General features: G+C 45.4%; 1 long non-coding RNA gene and 1 pseudogene across 1 annotated transcript in view; one reads left to right on the plus strand and one right to left on the minus strand.

Moving 5' to 3' along the window:
- The window catches only part of LOC141144816 (uncharacterized), a 238371-nt gene that overhangs the window by 29103 nt on the left and 187155 nt on the right, over window positions 1-22113 (minus strand). The window lies entirely within an intron of this gene.
- The window catches only part of LOC141145736 (dynein regulatory complex subunit 4-like), a 29279-nt pseudogene continuing 19353 nt past the window's right edge, over window positions 12188-22113 (plus strand).

Raw genomic sequence — 22113 nt, forward strand, 5'->3', positions numbered from 1 at the left:
CCTTGCGCAAATTTGGCCGTGCGTACGGCCCATAATTGCCATCATAGTCGTCTTTGTGAAGAATGGCCACCATCTCCACCATCTCTTTAAAACTCATATTAGAGGCCTTAAATCTAGGCCTCATAGATTTCGCTGACGTTCCTGCCTCCGGGCTGTCTCCACTACCTGAGGTCGTCAACATTTCAGGTGTCTCCACCATTCTTTAACTCCACTACGCGCCGTAACAAAAAATGGGCGGAGAACATGAGTTAAAATCGAACGTCAGGGGCGGGCGACGCAGGCGGAGTTTCACACATGCGTAGTGTATAAAGAGGGGCCTTGCGCACGTGTCGTACGTACGTTCTGTGCGTCGAATTAGGGGGCGGAGAACATGAGTTAATTTCGAACGTCAGGGGCGGGCGACGCAGGCGGAGTTTCACACATGCGTAGTGTATAAAGAGCCTTGCGCACGTGTCGTACGTACGTTCTGTGCGTCGAATTAGGGGGCGGAGAACATGAGTTAATTTCGAACGTCAGGGGCGGGCGACGCAGGCGGAGTTTCACACATGCGTAGTGTATAAAGAGGGGCCTTGCGCACGTGTCGTACGTACGTTCTGTGGTAGGTGATAGTGGACCTGGACGTTACAAAACGAAGGTAATTTTAGATATTTTTTTTTTTTTTTTGGTTTTTATGGTCATGACTTTGTAGCAAGCGGCCTATATGGCTTGATAGATTGATGAGGCCTACATAGGGAGAAGATGATGAGGGGTTAGCCGAAACCTATAATAAAAGTGTTTTTTGTCTTGTGACTTCATCTTTTCCAGATATAATGAATCCCCTATTTAAGGATCCAGAGTTCCTTACATCTTTTATTTCCAAATATCGAGAGATGAGGAATTTGTGGGAGGTGAAACACCCTCAGTATTATGCTAAGCATGTGAGGAAGTCAACGCTGGAGAGACTTCTGGCCTTTGTCCAGGCGACCATCCCGGAAGCAACAATGGAGACATTGCTCAAGAAAATTGGGGTCTTGAGGAACATGTATAAGAGGGAGCATAAGAAGATCCAGGAATCAAGGAGATCAGGAGCATCAGCAGATGATGTTTATGTACCCAGGCTGTGGTACTACAATCAACTCCGTTTTCTGGATGACCAGAATGAAGCCAGGCCATCACTTTCAACCCTTCCCTCCACCCTTCCCTCCACCCTTCCCTCCACCCCAGCAGAGGCTGATGAGGAGCAAGCTGGGTCTTCCATCCTGGATGAACCAGATATGACCATCTGGAGTCAGGTAAATTATTTTAACAAATATTTACTGTACTAATATTAATGATGTTAACTGGATGTTATAATTGTCTAAAATAATTTGGCACTCAAAATTGGGTATACATATCAATTGACAGTAGTGGCTAAATATGTTTGGCACCTGCTTGAAATAATTAGGGTGTCTGATTAGACTCTTTTATTAAAGAGAAGTATTCACATTGAATTTGCTATTCATGAGAAGCAAACTGTGTGTCATTGATGAACCCCAAAAAATATACTCAAACTATTGTCCTTTTTTTATACACAGGATGAGTCCATCCAGGAGGAATGTGGGGAAAGTGGCAGGCAGGAGGAGACCGGGCCCATGGACAGCCTGGAGGAGGCCGGATTCACCATCATCCTGGAGGAGGCTGGGCCCAGTGTCAGGCAGGAGGTGGCTGCTCCTAGTGAGGTGGCTGCTCCCAGTGAGGTGGCTGGGCCAAGTGAGGTGGCTGGGTCAAGTGAGGTGGCTGGGCCCAGTAGGAGCCTGACCGAATCCCAAGTGCCTCCCCTCCACCTTCCCAAAAAAAGGGCCAGGAAGGGGATGGTCACACAGGACGCATCCCTGCGCCTCATGCAAGAGGCCACCCGTTTTTTAAGGAGCCCCCCCGAAGCGGAAGAATCCTATGGCTGCTACTTAGCCAGCAGGCTTCTTCAGATGAATAGGGAGCAGCGCCTCATTTGTGAGCGCCTATTTGGGGAAACAATCCATAAGGGGCTGCAGGGCACGCTAACACAAAACACCCAACTACATGAGGCAGCCCCCCCTCCTCCTCCTCCTCCTCCTCCTCCTCCTCCTGCCACAACTGAAACACCAGAGCCACAGCCTCAAAAGAAGGCTACAGGGAAGGCTGCAGGGCAGCGTGGAGGAAAGGCTGCAGGGAAGAGAAGAAAATGATGACCTGGGTTCAGTCTGGTCTGACAGAAGACGCAGGCTGTTGTAGGACCACAGTCTGGGGACATCTAGATCATCTGCTGGTGCTGTTGATCTCTGGGATTCTTGGACCAGATTGTGCTCCCTCTTATATGGACTCCTCAAGATCCCAATTTTCTGGTACACCGACTTTTTCCAGCGTTGACTTCCTCTTTATTTTATTTTGACCATGAATAAATGGATATTTTTTGAGTTTAGCAAAAGACTTTATGTGTTTTCTTTGAAATCATTGATTTTACACACAATGTTAAATTAACAAGGGACAACAATCTCATTGAGTTTGAAAAAAAACACACCAAAAATACATTACTAATGTTAATAATGTTCAAGTGGTAAGTCTTGAAAATCAAAAAAATTACGTAACCAAAAACGGTGCTTTGGGTTAACTTTATCTAAAAACTAAAAAATAAACACTATAAAAAAAAAAAATAAGAATGGGTTCTTTGTGTTAACTTTACAAACCTAAAAAAAAAAAAAAAAAAAAAAAAAAGGGGGAAAAAGTATTATTAGTATGGAAACATTGTTTTAAAAAGGCATACTATATCATTCATGAGATCAAAGAGAAAAAGAATCCAGAAATCAGTTTGGGAGAACTCTGATTATGAACAGCAAAACACCTTCGTTCTTTAGAGCCTTCGTAAAGAAGAAATAAAATGCGCTGCATTGAACGATCACAGATTTTGCAGCGTGATGAATGTGCTACCTACAATACGAACACTAGTTTTACTAGACCGAGTGCTTCCGTTTAGTTTTTGCTTATGAGCATGCGTCGTTTTTTTGTCCGTCGGACTAGCATACAGACGAGCGGACTTCGGGGTCCGTCGTACTTACGACGTAAAGATTTGAAGCATGCTTCAAATCTAAAGTCCGTCGGATTTTAGGCTAAAAAAGTCCGTTGAAAGTCCGGAGAAGCCCACACACGATCGGATTACCAGCCAGCTTTAGTCCGTCAGCGTCCGTTGGACTTTTGTAGACGAAAAGTCCGACCGTGTGTACGCGGCATAAATCTCTACTTGAGGAGAACCAGAACTGCCAACTACAAGAGGCTTAATACACAAGAATTCACAAAAGTAACCTCGCTAAACTATAACTGCAACGTGATTCATTATTATATAGCACCGTCTAGTAGTGTGCTGGGGAGGTTAGGTAAATTTGGGCAGGCCTGGCTGGTTGCTAGGCCTGTTTGTTTTCATTCTGGGTTGGGAGAGGCTCAGAGTAGTGCTAGGTGACTCACAGGTGACTTTACTAGGACCGCCTACTTCTTTCCAATAGTTTCTGGTACTTTCTGGAAAGAGAGGGGAGGTGGAGTCACCTGGGGTGTTCTAGGGAGCCCTGACCAATCCCCAACTTGGATTGGCAGGAGGCAGGCCTCCTCAAATACCCTGGGTCAGCCCAATGTGGGGGGGGGGGGGAGTTGTCGGGTGGAAGAGCTGGAGTGAGAGAGTGCTGAGGCTGTCGGGGGGGCCTTTTTAGGGAGCTCCCCATTCTGGGGTGGGGAGTGACCTTGGGCCTGGGTTTGGGTGCAGTCGAGACCACTTTCAACACGTGAAAAGGTCCTGGACCGGAGGCACAAGAGAGAGCAAGGAGAGGACAGCGGGAAAGTGCACTGCTAAAAGACTCCAGGGAGGACAACTGGTCACAGCCAGGAGGGCTGGTGAGTGAGGCACAGTCAGGAGGCACGCTGGGGAGGACTGGGAGCTTGCAGTCAAAGATGGGTGCAGAATCAGAGGAGTGGACTGTGGTATGGGCAGTGGAAAAAGGCAGCTGCAGCCAGGAGGGCTGGCAGGGCCTGAAGAGGGCAAGCTGGGATCAGTAGCCATAGTTAGGACAGCTAGCATGAGGTCTTTCTACCATATTTCTCTGTTACAATCATAGGGGCCCGCTGTCCCTGCTTGAAAAGGGCAGTTGCTAAGGCATGGCTGAGCAAGTGTCAGGCCTAACCAACAAATATGTGCTAGCTGATCCTGGGAACCAAGTGTCTAAGAGTACCAGTCTGCAGCAAGTGATGTGCTGGAGGTGTTGGGAGTAATAAGCTTCAAACAAGAGTATAGAGGAGGAAGCTGAAGGAGTATGTACAGGGAGTGTACATAGTTTGTCCCCAAGATAAATTGCTGTTGATTCACGCTGGGCATCACATATCTCTTATCACCATCCAAGTTATACCCCTCAATAAAAAACAAATAAAACAAAGTTTACTGACTGTTTCAAGTCTCGATGTGCCTGAGATTAAATGCTGGGCTCGGCAGGGTGACAGACAATCCAAAATTTTCAGCAGCCCCTGTGGGGCTACAATTAAAATGAATAAACACCCACATTTTTAAAATATCTCTGGCTAAGACTGCTCATTCATTACTTAGAGAACTGTTAGCCCTCATTCACATTGAATGCGGCTTTGAAATCATGCAACTTCATCTGAAATTGCACAATTTCAAAGCCGCATGTTACTGTGGCTTGGAAGACATCTGTGTGGGTTCATGCACAAATGTCTATGAAAGTCGAATCCGAAATGGGCTACTTTTTCAAATCAATGTGGCACCGCAAAGTTGGCATCACACCGATTTGAACACTGCCATTGGCGACAATAGGCTGTGACTTGCCATGCGATTTGACCTGAGAGAAAAATGGTGACAGGTGAGAGATCTCCAACTGATTGACAGCCTCCACTCTGTTCCTGTGTGGAGGGGGGGGGGGTGTTAAATTCCCTCCAATCAGCTCTCAGAGCTCTCCTCACTGATGTCAGAGCTGAGAGAGCCTGTGTAAATTCTGCCCTTTGAATGCATATAGGGAATAGACTGATGTAGATAAACAGGTACAACTTATGTAGGGAAATTTGTTTTATCTCTTTGTAGCACCTGAGGCCAGTCACTTCATTGAGGACACAGAGATGATCCGTGGGGCCCCTATACAGGATGACTCTGCATCAGCGTGGCCCCTGTACAGAATCACTCTGCATCAGCGTGGCCCCTGTACAGGATGACTCTGCTGAATGGTAAAATGATCATACTTTTTGTTTCCCAGATAAATATCACCATCACTCATCTTCTCTCATTGTGCCGTGCCATTATCCATAGCAAGCTGTATCATCCTTAGCAACCCGTGTCATTATCCATAGCAACCCGTGTCATTATCCATAGCAACCCATGTCAATATCCATAGCAACTCTTGTCATTATCCATAGCAACCCGTATCATTATCCATAGCAACCCGTGTCATTACCCATAGCAACCCGTGTCATTATCCATAGCAACCCCTAGCATTATCTATAGCAACCCATGTCATTATCCATAGCAACCCTTGTCATTATCTATAGCAACCCATGTCATTATTCATAGCGATCCTTGTCATTATCCATAGCAACCTGTATTATTATCCATAGCAACCCATGTCATTACCCATAGCAACCCGTAGCATTATCCATAGCGATTCTTGTCATTATCCATAGCAACCCGTATCAGTATCCAAAGCAACCCCTGTCATTATCCATAGCAACACCACACTGAAATGAATGGGAGGTGGTTTTCAGGCGCTATTTCTAGCGCTAAAACGCCTGAAAACCGCCTCAGTGTGTAAGGGGTCTTACGGATACCCAAACCCCCAAATTCCACCCCTCCCTCCACTGACAGACCCTGGCCCAACCCCTTCAAATACCACCCCTCCCCCCATTGACAGACCCCCACAGGCGGTGCCTGGCTTCAGTGGGGCTCCACTGAATCATCACATAGGGAACTCTTTGTCCCTTATGTGATTGAAAAAAAAGGTAAAGAGGAGCTCCACCCCTCCTCCAAAAATGAAAAGTCAGCAGCTACAAATCCTGTACAAATCCTGTACTGCTGACTTTCACTATTAGGGAACTTACCTGCCCAGGCATCCAGCGGTGTCCTCACCCGAGCCAATTCTTGAATCGGCTCTTGGGTGCTGGCGCTGTCATCTTGGCTAAGGGAAACCAGCAGTGAAGCCTTGCGGCTTCACAGCCAGTTTCCTACTTCACATGCGCAAATTGAGCTGCGCTCTGCGAATGCTCCAGCTTCGGGGGGGAAGGAGGAGGGGGCCGAACTTCAGCCAGAACTGGGAGTGGGTACCTGTCAAAACCAGGTAACCGCTCCCCCCCCAAAAAAAAGGTGCCAAATGTGGCAGCGGAGGGGGGAGGCAGACAAGCAGAACTTCCCCTTTTGGGTGGAGCTCTGCTTTAAGCAAAAAAATATTTTTTTTTGCAAACAAATACAGTTACACCCAAGCACATAAAATCCCCTACCCAAAAAATTTAGAGCCCCCCACCCCCACATATACGCATGTACGAATGCAAACACACGCGTCAGCGCTTGAAAACGTGGATTGCGATTGCGAGAGCAATAATTCTAGCACCAGACCTCCTCCATAACACTAAACTAATGACCTATAGGGGGCTTTTTAAGTGTCGCCTATAGAAAATATAGTGTACCGAAGTTTGTCATTTCACGGGCACACGCAAATTTAGGATTTGACATGTTGAATATCTATTTACTTGGTGCAACCTCATCTTTCATATTTTACCAAAAATGTGGGTAATTTATTGCATTTGTTTCCCTTTAAATTCACTTTAGTGTGTTTTTTACTAAAATGTAGCGTTTTCAAGACATTTGCGGTAATATCATGTGACATTAAAAAATGGGAACTACCACTATTTTATTCTCTAGGGCAGTGTTGTGAACCTTGGCACCCCAGATATTTTGGAACTACATTTCCCACAATGCTCGACTACACTGCAGAGTGCATGAGCATCATGGGAAATGTAGTTCCAAAACATCTGGGGTGCCAAGGTTCGCCATCACTGCTCTAGGGGGTCTGCTTTCAGAAAATATATCATGTTTGTGATTATTTTAACCACTTCCCGCCCGCCGTACGTCCTATGACCTTGACTTTAAGCGGGTATATCTGAATGATGCCTGCAGCTACAGGCATCATTCAGATATCGGCTTTTTCAGCCGGCGATTCCCAGCCTAGAGGTGAGATGGGTCTTATTGACCCCAGATCTCACTGTAAAGAGGGCCGATCATGCCATATTCCTATTACAAGGGATGTTTACATTCCTTGTAATAGGAATAAAAGTGATCAAAAATTTTTTTATTTTTTTTTAAAAGTGTCAAACTAAAAAAAAAAAAAAAAGTGGAATTAACAAAACAAAAATTTTTTTAAAGCGCTCCTGTCCCCGTGTGCTAGCACGCAGAAGCGAACGCATACGCAAATATGAATATGAATATGAAAATGATGTTCAAACCACACATGTGAGGTATCGACATGAACGTTAGAGCGAGAGCAATAATTCTAGCCCTAGACCTCCTCTTTAACTCAAAACATGTAACCAGTAAAAAAAATGTTAAAGCGTCGCCTATGGGGATTGTTTAGTACCGAAGTTTGGCGCCATTCCACTAGCGTGTGCAATTTTGAATCATGACATGTTAGATATCTATTTAATCTGCGTAACTTCATCTTTCACATTATGCAAAACAAGTGGGGTAACTTTACTGTTTGTTTGTTTTTTTTTAAATTAAATTGTTTTTTTTTTCCCAAAGAAACATGTTCGAAAAACTGCTGCGCAAATACCATGCGAGATAAAAAGTTGCAACGGCGTTCCGTCGCCGCCATCTTGCTACACCCCACACTCGGCCACAGTAAGGATATACTAAGAAGGGGGAAAGTGGACATGTTGTTAAACCCACCAGAGTTCTGCATTTTACACGTATTTATAACAGTAAAGTGAGTTTCTATAGAGAAATACAGTACTTAGAACTCCGTCTGACTACTTAGATGTTGAATTTTAAAAGCAGCGAACTTCTGTCAGATTAGCAAATCTGTGAGATGAGCAGGGTTGCCGGCGGCAACGGAACGTCACTTCCGTAGTAAACTGCGACGGGTCGCTGAATATGTCGTTACGTCGTCCACCCCCATCAGTTGTGTCAATTGAAAGCTTGTGACATTAAAGTTAATTGAAAAATAAAAAAGAGGAGTGGAGGCCACATGTTTCCTATGAAACGTGGAGCTCCAGTCTGCAGCCAGACTCCTCTCCCCCTCTCTCCTCTGGCCCCTCCTTTTACTGGACCCCGCCCCACTGGCTGGTTGTTATGGGAACCAAGAACACGCTGTCGCCTCTCCCCCGCCCCCCCTGAAAGTCCCGTAGTTTAGTCTCACGAGACTCGCTCTCAGTTGGGGGGCCCTAATGTGTAGTGACTGGGGGGACTCTAATGTGTAGTGACTGGGGGGCCCTAATGTATAGTGACTGGGGGGGGGGGGGCTAATGTGTAGTGACTGGGGGGACTCTAATGTGTAGTGACTGGGGGGCCCTAATGTGTAGTGACTGGGGGGACTCTAATGTGTAGTGACTGGGGGGCCCTAATGTGTAGTGACTGGGGGGACTCTAATGTGTAGTGACTGGGGGGCCCTAATGTATAGTGACTGGGGGGGGCTAATGTATAGTGACTGGGGGGGCCCTAATATGTAGTGACTGGGGGTCCCTAATGTGTAGTGACTGGGGGGCCCTAATGTGTAGTGACTGGGGGGACTCTAATGTGTAGTGACTGGGGGGGCCCCTAATGTGTAGTGACTGGGGAGACTCTAATGTGTAGTGACTGGGGGGGCCTAATGTATAGTGACTGGGGGGGGGGCTAATGTGTAGTGACTGGGGGGCCCTAATGTATAGTGACTGGGGGGGGGGCTAATGTGTAGTGACTGGGGGGCCCTAATGTATAGTGACTGGGGGGGGGGCTAATGTGTAGTGACTGGGGGGACTCTAATGTGTAGTGACTGGGGGGCCCTAATGTGTAGTGACTGGGGGGACTCTAATGTGTAGTGACTGGGGGGCCCTAATGTATAGTGACTGGGGGGGGCTAATGTATAGTGACTGGGGGGGCCCTAATGTGTAGTGACTGGGGGTCCCTAATGTGTAGTGACTGGGGGGGGGCCCTAATGTGTAGTGACTGGGGGTCCCTAATGTGTAGTGACTGGGGGGGCCCTAATGTGTAGTGACTGGGGGTCCCTAATGTGTAGTGACTGGGGGGGCCCTAATGTGTAGTGACTGGGGGTCCCTAATGTGTAGTGACTGGGGGGGGCCCTAATGTAGTGACTGAGGGGGGCCCTAATGTGTAGTGACTGGGGGGGCCCCTAATGTGTAGTGACTGGGGGGGCCCCTAATGTGTAGTGACTGGGGGGGTCCCTAATGTGTAGTGACTGGGGGTCCCTAATGTGTAGTGACTGGGGGGGCCCTAATGTGTAGTGACTGGGGGGGTCCCTAATGTGTAGTGACTGGGGGGGCCCTAATGTGTAGTGACTGGGGGGGCCCTAATGTGTAGTGACTGGGGGTCCCTAATGTGTAGTGACTGGGGGGGGCCCTAATGTAGTGACTGAGGGGGGCCCTAATGTGTAGTGACTGGGGGGGCCCCTAATGTGTAGTGACTGGGGGGGCCCCTAATGTGTAGTGACTGGGGGGGTCCCTAATGTGTAGTGACTGGGGGTCCCTAATGTGTAGTGACTGGGGGGGCCCTAATGTGTAGTGACTGGGGGGGCCCTAATGTAGTGACTGGGGGGGCCCCTAATGTGTAGTGACTGGGGGGGGCCCTAATGTAGTGACTGGGGGGGCCCTAATGTGTAGTGACTGGGGGGGCCTAATGTGTAGTGACTGGGGGGGCCTAATGTGTAGTGACTGGGGGGGCCCTAATGTAGTGACTGGGGGGGCCCTAATGTAGTGACTGGGGGGGCCCTAATGTGTAGTGACTGGGGGGGCCTAATGTATAGTGACTGGGGGGGCCTAATGTGTAGTGACTGGGGGGGCCCCTAATGTGTAGTGACTGGGGGGGCCCTAATGTAGTGACTGGGGGGGCCCTAATGTGTAGTGACTGGGGGGGCCCTAATGTGTAGTGACACCAATGAATGGGATCCATTTACCAGTGACATCAATGAGTAGGACCTCCAATGTAATGGGGGAATTTATACTGACCTCCATCATACAGCAGAATGTATAGTGATCTGTAGGGTGTCATTCACACAGGTGTTGGGTCTGTATTCAGTAATCTGGCCGCTGGGGGGGGCCTCTGTGCAATCAGAACGAATGTCTGTCTATGCAGCCGCTGAGCCCCCAAATACTGACATGGGCTGTAATATCAGGGGACACAACCATAGAGGAGATACTAGGACATGAGGGGAAGTCATTTTGGGGCCACATGATGAGGACACAGAGATGATCAGTGTGGCCCCTGTACAGAAGGACCTCACTGAGTGGTAAAACGATTGTACTTTTTGTTTCCCCAATAAATATCACCATCACTCGTCTTCTCTCATTGTGTAATTGTGCCATAATTATACCATCGATATCCATAGCAACCTGTAGGAGGAGGGGGTTGAACTTCACGCAGAACTGGGAGTGGGTACCTGTCAAAACAGGTCACCCACACCCCCCTCCTCCCCAAAAGGTGGCAAATGTGGCGGGGGAGGTGGCAGACAAGCGGAGCTTCCCCTTTTGGGTGGAGCTCTGCTTTAAACAACAAAAAACTTTTTTTTGCAAAAAAAAATACAGTTACACCCAAGCACAAACCCCCCCACCCAAATTTTTTTTAGAGCCCTCCCTACCCCCACATATACGCATGTACGAATGCAAACACATGCGTCAGGGGCGCCTACGCTTGAAAACATTGATTGCGATACACATGTTGCATATCGCCACGCACGCTGGAGTGAGAGCAATAATTCTAGCACCTGACCTCCTCCATAACACTAAACTGATGACCTATAGCGGGCTTTTGAAGTGTCGCCTATAGTGTATAGTGTACCGAAGTTTGTCATTTCACGAGCGCACACAAATTTAGGATTTGACATGTTGGGTATCTATTTGCTCGGTGCAACCTCATCTTTCACATTTTACCAAAAATGTGGGTAGTTTATTGCATTTGTTTGCCTTTAAATTCACTTTAGTGTATTTTGTACAGAAATTTAGCATTTCCTAGACATTTGCGGTAATATCATGTGACATAAAAAATTAAAACTACCACTTTTTTATTCTCTAGGGTGTCTGCCTTCAGAAAATACATCATGTTTGTGATTATTTTAACCGTATCTGCAAAAAAAAATTTGCAAAAACAGCCCTGGCAGCGAAAGGGTTAAAGTTGATTTAAAAAAAACAAAACTGTGGAGGTCACTTTCCTGTGGGGGATTCCTGTGGGGGGAGGAGCTCCAGTGTGCAGCAAGATACCCAGGAAACATGTGACCTCCACTTCCACCAGTTATGTCTACTGAATGCTTGTGACATTAAGCCCGGGTTCACACCTATGCGAATTAGATGCGGCTTACACCGCATCTAATTCGCAGGACATTTTAAAATACATTCATATGAATGTATCTGGTTCACATATGTGCGTTGCATTCGCACTGCGCATTGCACAAAAAACGTGTGCGTTTTTTGGGCATTGCGGTGCGAACTACAAGCCTATTATCTCCTATGGGAACGCATCTGATTCGCAGATGCATTGCGTTCTGAACAAGGATTTTCTCTTTCTCCTCACTACACCTCCCCCTCTCCCCCCCCCCTCCTCCCCCTCTCCCTGCTCTCTAATCCTGAGCAAAAACGCAATGAATCCGTTGAACAGTAGATTGTTATCTCCCCAGTGAAACCTGAGCTTCAATTCGCACCGCACATGTGTGAAACCAGGCTAAAGCGGAGGTCCAGCAGCTGCTATCTTTTAATATATGGACACTTACTTGTCCAGGGAACCCGCAATGTCGGCACCCCAGCCAATCTTCGGATCGGCTGTCGTGTGCAGCCGCCATCATTCCTGGTAAGGGGACCCGGCAGTGAAGCCTTTCGGCTTCACAGCCGGTTCCCTTCTGTGCATGCGTGGAACTACCGTTTTAAAGTTCATTAAAAACACAGGACAGCTCCGCCTACCAGTGTGAAGTAAATGTCTTCTGTTGTATGTGACCTGTCCTGTGTTGCCTCTCCAGCCTCCAAAGAAGAAGGGAGGGAAGAAGAAGGTGTCGGCGAAGGGGAAGAAGAGCCCCGGATTGGTGGATGGACTGTCCACTGAGGACATGAGCAAAGATCAGGTAGGTACTTCTTACTAGGAATGAGGTCAGCTAAGTGCGACAAAATGGTATTTGCCTCCAGTGGGAAAGTCTTCTAGTAACAGCAACCCTCATTCATCCACATAGGTCAGGGGGTGACAAATGCTCTGGGTCCCTGGTGCCCAACCTGTGGCCCTTTGGTATATGATGTGTGGCCCTCAGCAGTCTGTAGTGGGAACAATGATTGGGGTAATGGCATTGATCTCTACCAGTCTCATGTAACATCTTCCCAGTCTGGCATTGTCTTCTGCAGTATATCTCCAGCCAACAATTTATTCTGTCCACAGCCAATCCCCCCCCCGGAATACCCCCCTCCATCATGTCCACATTCTCTCTGACCCTCACAGCTCTAGGTATAGAGATGTAAAATTTCCAGAAATTTTGAAGCCATGGGGAAAAATAAAACCGTTACCGGTTTTTATTTATTTATTTATTTTCCGGAAAAAAAATTGAATTTTCACAAAAATTGTAAAAAAAAAATTCAGTGTGAAGTAGTTTTACTAATTAAAAAAGTATCCCAACAATCATCCAACTGTAGGAGATACAAGATGGAGCCCACATGCAAACTCAACTGGATCCTTTCCGCTGCAGTGCCCCCTAGTGGCAGAAATGCATATTTCTCTTGTTTGAAAACTGCATTGAGAAGTACAGTGTTACTTGAATTGTATTCCAGGATTTGTTTGTCTTCAGCTAAGAGAACTTGCAATAATTTAAGACCCCTTTCACACTGGGGCGCTTTGCAGGCGCTATAGCGCTAAAAATAGCGCCTGCAAAGCGCCCTGAAAGAGCCGCTCCTCACACTCCAGTGTGAAAGCCCGAGGGCTTTCACACTGTAACAGTGCGCTGGCAGGACACTAAAAAAAGTCCTGTTAGCAGCATCTTTGGAGCGGTGAAGGAGCGGTGTGTATACCGCTCCTTCACCGCTCCTGCCCATTGAAATGAATGGGGCATCGCGGCTATACCGCCGGCAAAGCGCTGCTTTTAACACTTTCTTGGCCACTAGCGGTCGAATACCGCTGCTAAAATGACGGTAAAGCGGCGCTAAAATAGCGCAGTTTTACTGCCAGCGCCCGCACTGCCCCAGTGTTAAAGGGGCCTAAGACTTTAAATTCTCAGAAATCTTTCATTAAAAGAGAAGTTTGGGATTTTTTTTTTTTTTTTAATCATAATTGCCTAGGTGGATGCTGCATCTTTCCCCCACCGGGTCTAAGACTGAGAATTGAGCGATCAGACACCACTATTCGCGATCAGACACCGCCATTCTTCCTGAGCAGAGAGCTGGTGACTGCTGGTGACTTTTCGTAAAGAAACAGCTTTGAAAAAAGCCTGTTTTTTTTCCCCAATTTTTCAGTTTTTTGTCCATACCTTCCCCTCTCTATCTAGGTACACCACATTCTGTATTCTGTCATTATTATATTATTAGGGTCACACTATTGCGGCTCAGCAGACCGTGTTTGCACGAGTTTGGCATCCCTCTCATTTGAATGGGCTGCTGTGCAGGAAAAGGTTCCTGCATCATTTTTAAAACGCAGCAGGGAAATCGCATGATACTTTTGCACAATGCGATATCCCAGTGGTTCCCACAACCAACAGCAATAGTGTGAACCTTCCTGCTGTGATTGTACTGTACGCTGTAGATGTCGTCGTTTTTAGTGAGGTCTGAGAACAGTTTCAGGGTTCTTCTGGGGAAGAAGGTTGAAGGAAGCCACTTTATGGACATAACATTTTGTGATTTCTCTATAGCTGGAGGAGCACATAGTGCGCCTGCGGGAGGAACTGGACAGAGAACATGAGGAGAGGAACTACTTTCAGCTAGAGAGACAAGATACACACCTTTTGGGAGATCACCCGCCGGCAGCTAGAAGACAAGAAATCAGAACTGCGGAACAAGGACCGTGAGATGGAGGAGGCGTAGGAGAGGCATCAGGTGGAGATCAAGGTGAGGACATCACTTCTTCTGTGTCACTTTACCACACCGACATCTTCCTCAGAGCTACCAGACATAACATTGTCATACATGTCCTTCACATATTAGTCATGATGATACAAAGGTGGTGGTGGTGGGGTTAGGGACAGGCCCTACATGCCTCCCACTCACTCTGTCACCTTAAAGTGGAACGTTACCCATAACAACTTGATTAAAATGTTCTTTAGCAAGGAACATACATTTCACATTAATAATTCTGCTACCAAAATTAGTGTGTGCTGTTAATTGCCTCCAGCGTTGCTCCCGTTTCTTCTTGCCACAGGTAGCCATTTTGTTGAAGCCCAGAGCAAGGTATTTCAGGTGATAGAAAGAGCCAAATGACACAGCACAAGCACTGTGCTGTATAACATGCTTTAAAGGAACATGATCTATATATATATATATAGATATATATATATATATATATATATATCTATATATATATATATATATCTATATATATATATATATTTTTTTTTTTTTAGGGTAACAAATGCTTTAATAATAATAATCCGCGCCACCCAAATTACTAAACAAGTATGTGACCTCCTAGTGTAAGCGAACCTGTATCTGCACTCCAATGTTGACACAATGTCCTCCTGTGTAATCCTCCAGTTTCAGCTTTGTCACTGTGTAGGTGATTTCACAACACCCAAATGCAAATTAAACATTCCAAAAATTAAGTGCAGCGCAACTCAAAATCATCAAATGTCTATAACGTATACATCGCCATGTTATTCATACATTATGAAGTCCATGTGCAATTCAAAAGTCCCAATAATATATACACCGCAATGCATACAGTGCAAGTGACAATCTTCAGGACTTGTGAAACATTCAGTGACCACCACCAGTAGATAAAAAACCTGCTCACCTCAACTTCAGACCCCACAACAGAGTCTATCAAGCACCCACAATTCTCATCCTCTCTGCCTCCTTTTCCATATCCTCTTACAATAAGGGACTTTTTAGTAGGCCTACTAAGGAAGCCCAAACACAGGGCGCAACACGTGTAGGTGGGAGGAGTCAAGCTTGCGACGTCATCATCCAGGAAATAGTGTACCATTGCATGCAGTTTTAAAGAAGTTTGTACGTTTTTTACCCCTTTTTTTAATAATAAATGTGGAAATAGAGAGCACTATGGGTCTCTTTCTTATGTTTCCCATCATGAGGATATGCTAACCTCAAAGTCCCTGATCTTAGGAGGATACAGAAGGAGGAGACTTGCTGTTCCAGGTACAGAGAGGATGATAATTGTGGAGGCTTATTAGACTCTGTTGTATGGTCTGAATTTGAGGTGAGCAGTGGTGGTCCCTGAATGTGTCACGAGACCGAAGATTGTCATTTGCACTGTATGCACGGCGGTGTATATATTATTGGGATTTTTGAATTGCACATGGACTTTTTAATGTATGAATAACATGGCGATGTATACGTTATAGATATTTGGTGATTTTGAGTTGCGCAGCAATGCAAAAACACAAAATGTAAACATTTATAGTAGAGAACTTAACACATCAACTATTGGAAGTAATGGAATACTTTTTGTTGAATTTGGAATTCTTCTCTCTCTCAAAAAAAAATAAACTATCATGAAAATAAAAAAATAAACCTGTTGCAGGTATAAAATATAGGCACATAGCTACCAAACCCTCGCATGACAACCGAATCATGAATGATTTTTACAGCCAAAGTTCTGACACTTGTGAGTATGGCCCATTACTAAGGGGATCCACACCAGCCAAAAGACTATGCAGGAGGCAGGAAGGCTGGGGGGGGCTTTGGCACTGTTAGGAAATGCTGAAGTTTTGCCTGTTAAGTGCCAGGATTGGACAATGATGGTGGGTTTGGATGACTTCAGGTGCGTATAACTCAAGGTGTCTGCTCTCTATACCTATACCTGCAGCAGTTTTTTTTTTTTTAAAGAAATAGAACTTTATTGCACATTTTTCACATACAGTTGGTAGACACTTCTACGTATCCAAAACAGTGTTTCAAAAATATGTGAAAGCATTCATGCAGCTCTATAATTACAATGTTAGTAAAATGGAAGACACAAAAGAAGAGCTTTACTTTCAACGAGGCAATGATATGTGCAGACTATTGTATTCCTTAAAGTGGAACTTTCCTCTCTCAATCAACATTGACTATTTTTAATCCTCATGCTGCTACCATTAGTAAAGTACTGTATCTATCGGCGTATAACACGCACCTTTTCCCCTTTAAAATCAGGGGAAAATCGTGTGTGCGTGTCATACGCCGAACAGCTGCCTCGGAGGGGATGGAGGGAACAAGCGCTGCCGAAATAGATAGAGCCGAATCTCCTGTGTACTCAGCTCTGCTCGCAGTCACGCCCAGTCCCACCTCCTGCAGATGGGCACTGATCAGGCTGCAATGATGGGCAAGACTGCAGATGGGCATTGATCAGGCTGCAATGATGGGCAAGACTGCAGATGGGCACTGATCAGGCTGCAATGATGGGCAAGGCTGCAGATGGGCACTGAACAGGCTGCAATGATGGGCAATGGCGAGGCTGCAGATAGGCACTGCTAAGGCTGCATTGATGGGCACTGACCCTTATTCTTCTTCAAAATTCTTTATTTAAAATGTAAGGTTTTTTTCCTGAAACCTCCCTCTTAAAATTAAGGTGCGTGTTATATGCCGATAAATACGGGTATATCATATTTACTTGTTTTACTTTTTTTTTATACATTTGTTTAGTTACTTCCTGGTTTTCATGCTTAGGCAAATGATGTCATACATTCCAGGAGTCTTCAGGAGGGGAAGAAAGGAGGAGGGGTTTTCTCAGCTAAGCACACCCTGCTGCCTACATGCCTGGGCTAAGGGCATATGGATTCCAGGAAGTAAATGCTACATGAAACATCTGCCCTTACTCAAGATGGCAGTGGCTAGAAATGCTAGGGGGTGTTTTTCAAAGTGATTTCTCAGCAAAATAATGCATGGAGACATGGATGGATGGGGGAGTTTACTTTAAATATTAACCACTTCCCGCCCGCCATATAGCAGAATCATGGCCGGAAAGTGGTTGTATTACCCTGACTGGACATTATATGACGTCCAGCAGGATAAGCCGCTAGCGTGCGCCCACTAGCGTGCGCCAACAGCTGATCACATGGTAACCAGGAAGAACTGTTTATCGGCTTTTCTGCTACTTACACTGACAAGACGCGAGTAGAGGAGAGCCGATTAGCTGCTCTCCTGACAGGGGGGTCTGCGCATTGATTATCAGTGCAGACCCATCGAGGATGCCCACTGGAAACCACCAGGGATGCCCACTGAAGGCCACCAGGTGAGCCCACGAGGGATGCCAATCAGTGCCCATTAGGATGGCACTCTGTGCCCATCAGTGATGCCTGTTAGTGCTTCCTGATCAGTGCCATCTATCAGTGCCGCCAATCAGTGCTGCCTATGTGTGCCCATCAGTGCCGAATATTAGTGCCTCTTATCAGTGTTGCATATGCTTCATCATCAGTGCCAATCAGTACTGCCTCATCAGTGCCTGTCATTGCAGCCTCATCAGTGAAGGAGAAAACTTACTTATTCACAAAGTTTTGTAACAGAAACAAAGAAAAATGTTTTTTTTTTTTTCAAAATTTTTGGTCTTTTATTTGTAGCGCAAAAAATAAAAACCCCAGTGATGATCAAATACCACCAAAAGAAAGCTCTATTTGTGTGAAAAAAATTATAAAAATTTTGTTTGGGTACAGTGTTGCATGACCGTGCAATTGTCATTCAATGTGCAACAGCTCTGAAAGCTGAAAATTGGACTGGGCAGGAAGGGGGTGAAAGTGCCTGGTATTGAAGTGGTTAAAAATGAATTAAATAGAGCTTTTGGTTTGTGGTGCTCAGATACAGTGTAGTTCTGCTTTACTCACAAAACGCAGAAGAACTGAGAGTGATGGGGAGGCAAAGAGTGGAAAAGAGCAAGTTTCATTATAGATTATCTTATGGTGATCCTGTTGGAATTTACTTTAATTGTTAGAAAAAGAGACTGAATATCTTATCTTTTGTGCTGCCCCCGCGCTCACTGGTTTCTCCCATTGACCTCCTACAACACTACTGCATCCACCAATGATCTGGAGGGTGGTGGGAGGAACCACTGAGCACTGTGGGGGAACTAGGAGACCAACTCTTTCCCAGTGGACTTCAATGGAAGACTTATCTTGGATGGAGTGTTTGCAGTTCTAGTTGTTTCAGATTTTTATTCTTATGACAAACTGTCACGTTAAGATGTAAAATTTGTGAAATCCATAGAAAAGGAAATTGATCTTGTTGCTGTGTGATCCCATACAGAGGACACTATCCTTGTAGATTTCATACAGTGTGTGTTCAGTGTCGCTCCTTGCCGCATCCTTTGGACACCCCAGAAGCCTCTGCCTGCAGCAAAGGAAGTTTTCTATCCAGATTTTCCTTTGCTTACTTTGCTGATCCAGATTCTGAGACGCAGACAAGACACATTTCCTTCTCCTTTAAGTCAGCAATTTCCTGGAAACAGAAGGAACTCAAACAGAAAAACTTCCCTGGTATAAAATCTAGATCCGGCCATATGGAGCCGGTATATCATTTATCATAATCGCATTCCGCCACTAGGTATTGGGAACGAAACGTAGAGCTGCACAAAATTCTTAAAGGGCAACACCAACCAAAACCAACACTGGTGTCAGTGCCTCACTTCTACATTCCCCAGTTTATTTTGTTAATCTGTATAAGCTAGCCTATAATCTGTAATATAGCCTAGCCTAGTCTCAAAATATTATCCTAATTGTTTTCTTCATTCTTCCTGCTCTCTAGCTCCCTCGTCATCTCCTCCCATGCTCGCCTCCAGGACTTTTCCAGAGCCTCACCAATCCTATGGAACTCCTTACCCCAATCTGTCCGATTATCTCCTACCCTATTAGTTTTTAGATGATCCCTGAAAACCCTCCTCTTCAGAGAAGCCTATCCTTCCCACAACTAACAACTGTATTTTCATTTTCTCCATCAGTTCATCCCCCACAGTTATTACTGTAACGATATCACGTACTGGACATGAAAAGCTGTAGCTAGCTGCCATGTTGTGTGGAAGAAGCCATGACAGTTGGCTAACCATGTAACATTACAGAGAAATCTGAACTCCCTCCTCCCTCCTCCCTTGTCTTAGGAATTCAAAGCTTTTTAAGTTCAACAGAAAAGGTTATCTCAACAGAGAAAACAGAACCAGGCTAGGTCAGTAAAAAACAGCTTGTTGAAAGGGCAGAGTGTTCAGGCCTGTCGTAAAACTGTCACCCTCTCCATTCAGAGACCTAACAGGGCCCGGTTGTAAATTGTCTGAATACACATCAAGCTTAAAACAGTGGAATAAGTATGAAATTTCAGCATGTTTCATAACTTCCGACTAGTTTAGAGTAATAGCACAGCCATAATATGGACATATTTAGTTTCCTCAGATAATATGTAACGTTTCAAGTCCAGACACCCCTATGGCAGGTCATATGGGAAACCCCTGGTACCACTTATTCCTCCTAAGCAGGCTATACATTATAGATATGGCATGTTTAGACTTGTTTTGAAGGAAATCTCACGTTGAATAATAATATGGATATTTGCAGTCTGTAAACACTATAGATGCAAATATATGAATATGTATCACAAAATCTACCTGGGACGTGGTCATGACTGTAGACACCTCCCAGCAACCAACCCCTAAACAAGATGATCAGACGATTGGTCACTGGTCACTGTCAACACCCCCTTTGATTTGACAGAAAAGAGGAGATGCCAAGACAATAGACAGTTCTCCTTTTACCATCCAAGAAGAAACATCTGCCAAGTCGAGAACCGATTACCTAGCTCATCGATCGAACTCTGATCAACCCTCGGACATTAATTGCAAGTATTCTTCCTTCCCAATTCTACCTTATTTCTTTGTGGCTGTATATTGTCTTTATCTTTTGATCATCTTTTTTCTGTAAATGTTTGATTTGCATCAACTTTGACCTTTTCATACTAAACCCTTATGTTGAAAAGTGTTAACCTTGTCTCTAAAGCTCTTAATGCAAGCTATAAACGAACCTGCCTCTTGAAGGGCGCTACTGTTGTAGAGTAAGACTCTGAGCAGACCTGTCTGTGGTGGCAGTGTATGTGGCAGACGCTTATTCTAAAATTATAATTGGTATTGCTAAAATTACGAGTCTCCCCCGGCTCGGTCTTTTAAACGGGGGTGGTGGCAGTTAAAGGGTTAATTGTGTAATTAGCCCAGTGACAATCACTCTCAGGCTGCTCGCACCTAGATTGTGGTCCTGCAAGCTGGAAAATCTTTGTGCTGGGCGCAGCTGAGAGTGGCATTGTTATGTAAGTGACAGCGTGGTGTGAGGTTGGCCGGTCCTTCGTTGCAAGTTAGCGAGGAAGGCAGGGATCTGACATCCGCGTTCATCACAATTACCTTTTTTGTTTCACTTGACCCTGCCTTCTAGATTGTAAGCTCTAACAAACAGGGCCCTCTGATTCCTCCTGTATTGAATTGGATTGTAACTGTACTGTCTGCCCTCACGTTGTAAAGCGATGCTGAAACTTTTGGCGCTAAATAAAGCCTGTATAATAATGATAATAGAGCGTCTATCACCACCTTCATTTGGCTCAGTAATGGCTGCAGTTGGTCAGCACATCTGGTACTTTGGATATGTTGACAATGTAGTCCCTAAGAGGTGCAAGTAGAAGGCAGTGATTAAAGTTGGCCCTACAAAGCTCAGATATCCATTTTGGGAGAGCTTGCCTTGTTTGTTGGGGTGCTAAGACTGGCCATAGACTGAGCCGTGGTTGCAGGAAAGAAAATTGCTTGATTCCCCTCCCAACACCGACAGTGAGAACACAGTCCCTCAGGAGAACACAGTGATTATTGCTAGTGGCTATAACAGCCACTGGCAGTAATTGCATGTAGAATCTGGCAGGATAGTTGTACCCAAGCTGATTGATTGATCAACTTGGGTACCTTAAGCCTGCCCATACATGGTTCGAATCTTGGCTGGTTCCTGCTGAACTGGCTGAGATTCTAACTATCTATAGCTGACTTTAGAGTTCCTACACTAGGTCCAGGGAGCAGTAAAAACAGACAGCTGAGCCATGATATTACTGCCCCCCCGATCGGCCCAGACAGTACCAATACAGCCAGACAGGGCTGTACACATGCTGCAGCATTTTTTCTGCGACTGCAGACTTTAATAGGTGGCACAACCAATCAAACTCAGCCATTGAGTTCAAAGGGGTCACGCCGCCACCGCGAGCCAAAGGGTCAGCCTGCAGTTGTGGTACGGTGCTGCAATGTAACACAGGGTCTGGGGTTTACATAACCGAGTGATCTCTGAGTTGGACTCTTCAGTAGATGATGACCTTGGATGATGCCTGAATAAAGATGGCTCTGTCCTACTGAAGAGAAAAGCAGATGGAGGCATTGTCAGGGGGAGAACGGTGATATCTGTGAGGGGTAATAAATACTTGGAAGGGTTACACTTACACATTTCTTAGCATACCTGTAAATGACATAAAAAAATAAAACAGATGCTAATGTAGCAAATAAAAAAAAAAAAAACACGATCTGTGTGTGTGTGTGTGTGTGTGTGTGTGTGTGTGTGTGTGTGTGTATATACACACACATACATACAATTGCTACACAAGTCATATTGTAATTGAATATTATTAAAAAACTTACCTTTCCTTTTAAATATGCAGCCAATGTAATTTTCTGTAAATTGCAATATGGCCACCTGTAGGCGCTCTGTACACAGATGGTATACAGAGCACCCCCAAGAAATTTCATTTCCTGCTTCTGTGATCGGCTCACTGATTTTC

The sequence above is a fragment of the Aquarana catesbeiana genome, linkage group LG05 (genome assembly GCF_042186555.1).
Source record: "Aquarana catesbeiana isolate 2022-GZ linkage group LG05, ASM4218655v1, whole genome shotgun sequence".
Taxonomy (NCBI): Eukaryota; Metazoa; Chordata; class Amphibia; order Anura; family Ranidae; genus Aquarana; species Aquarana catesbeiana.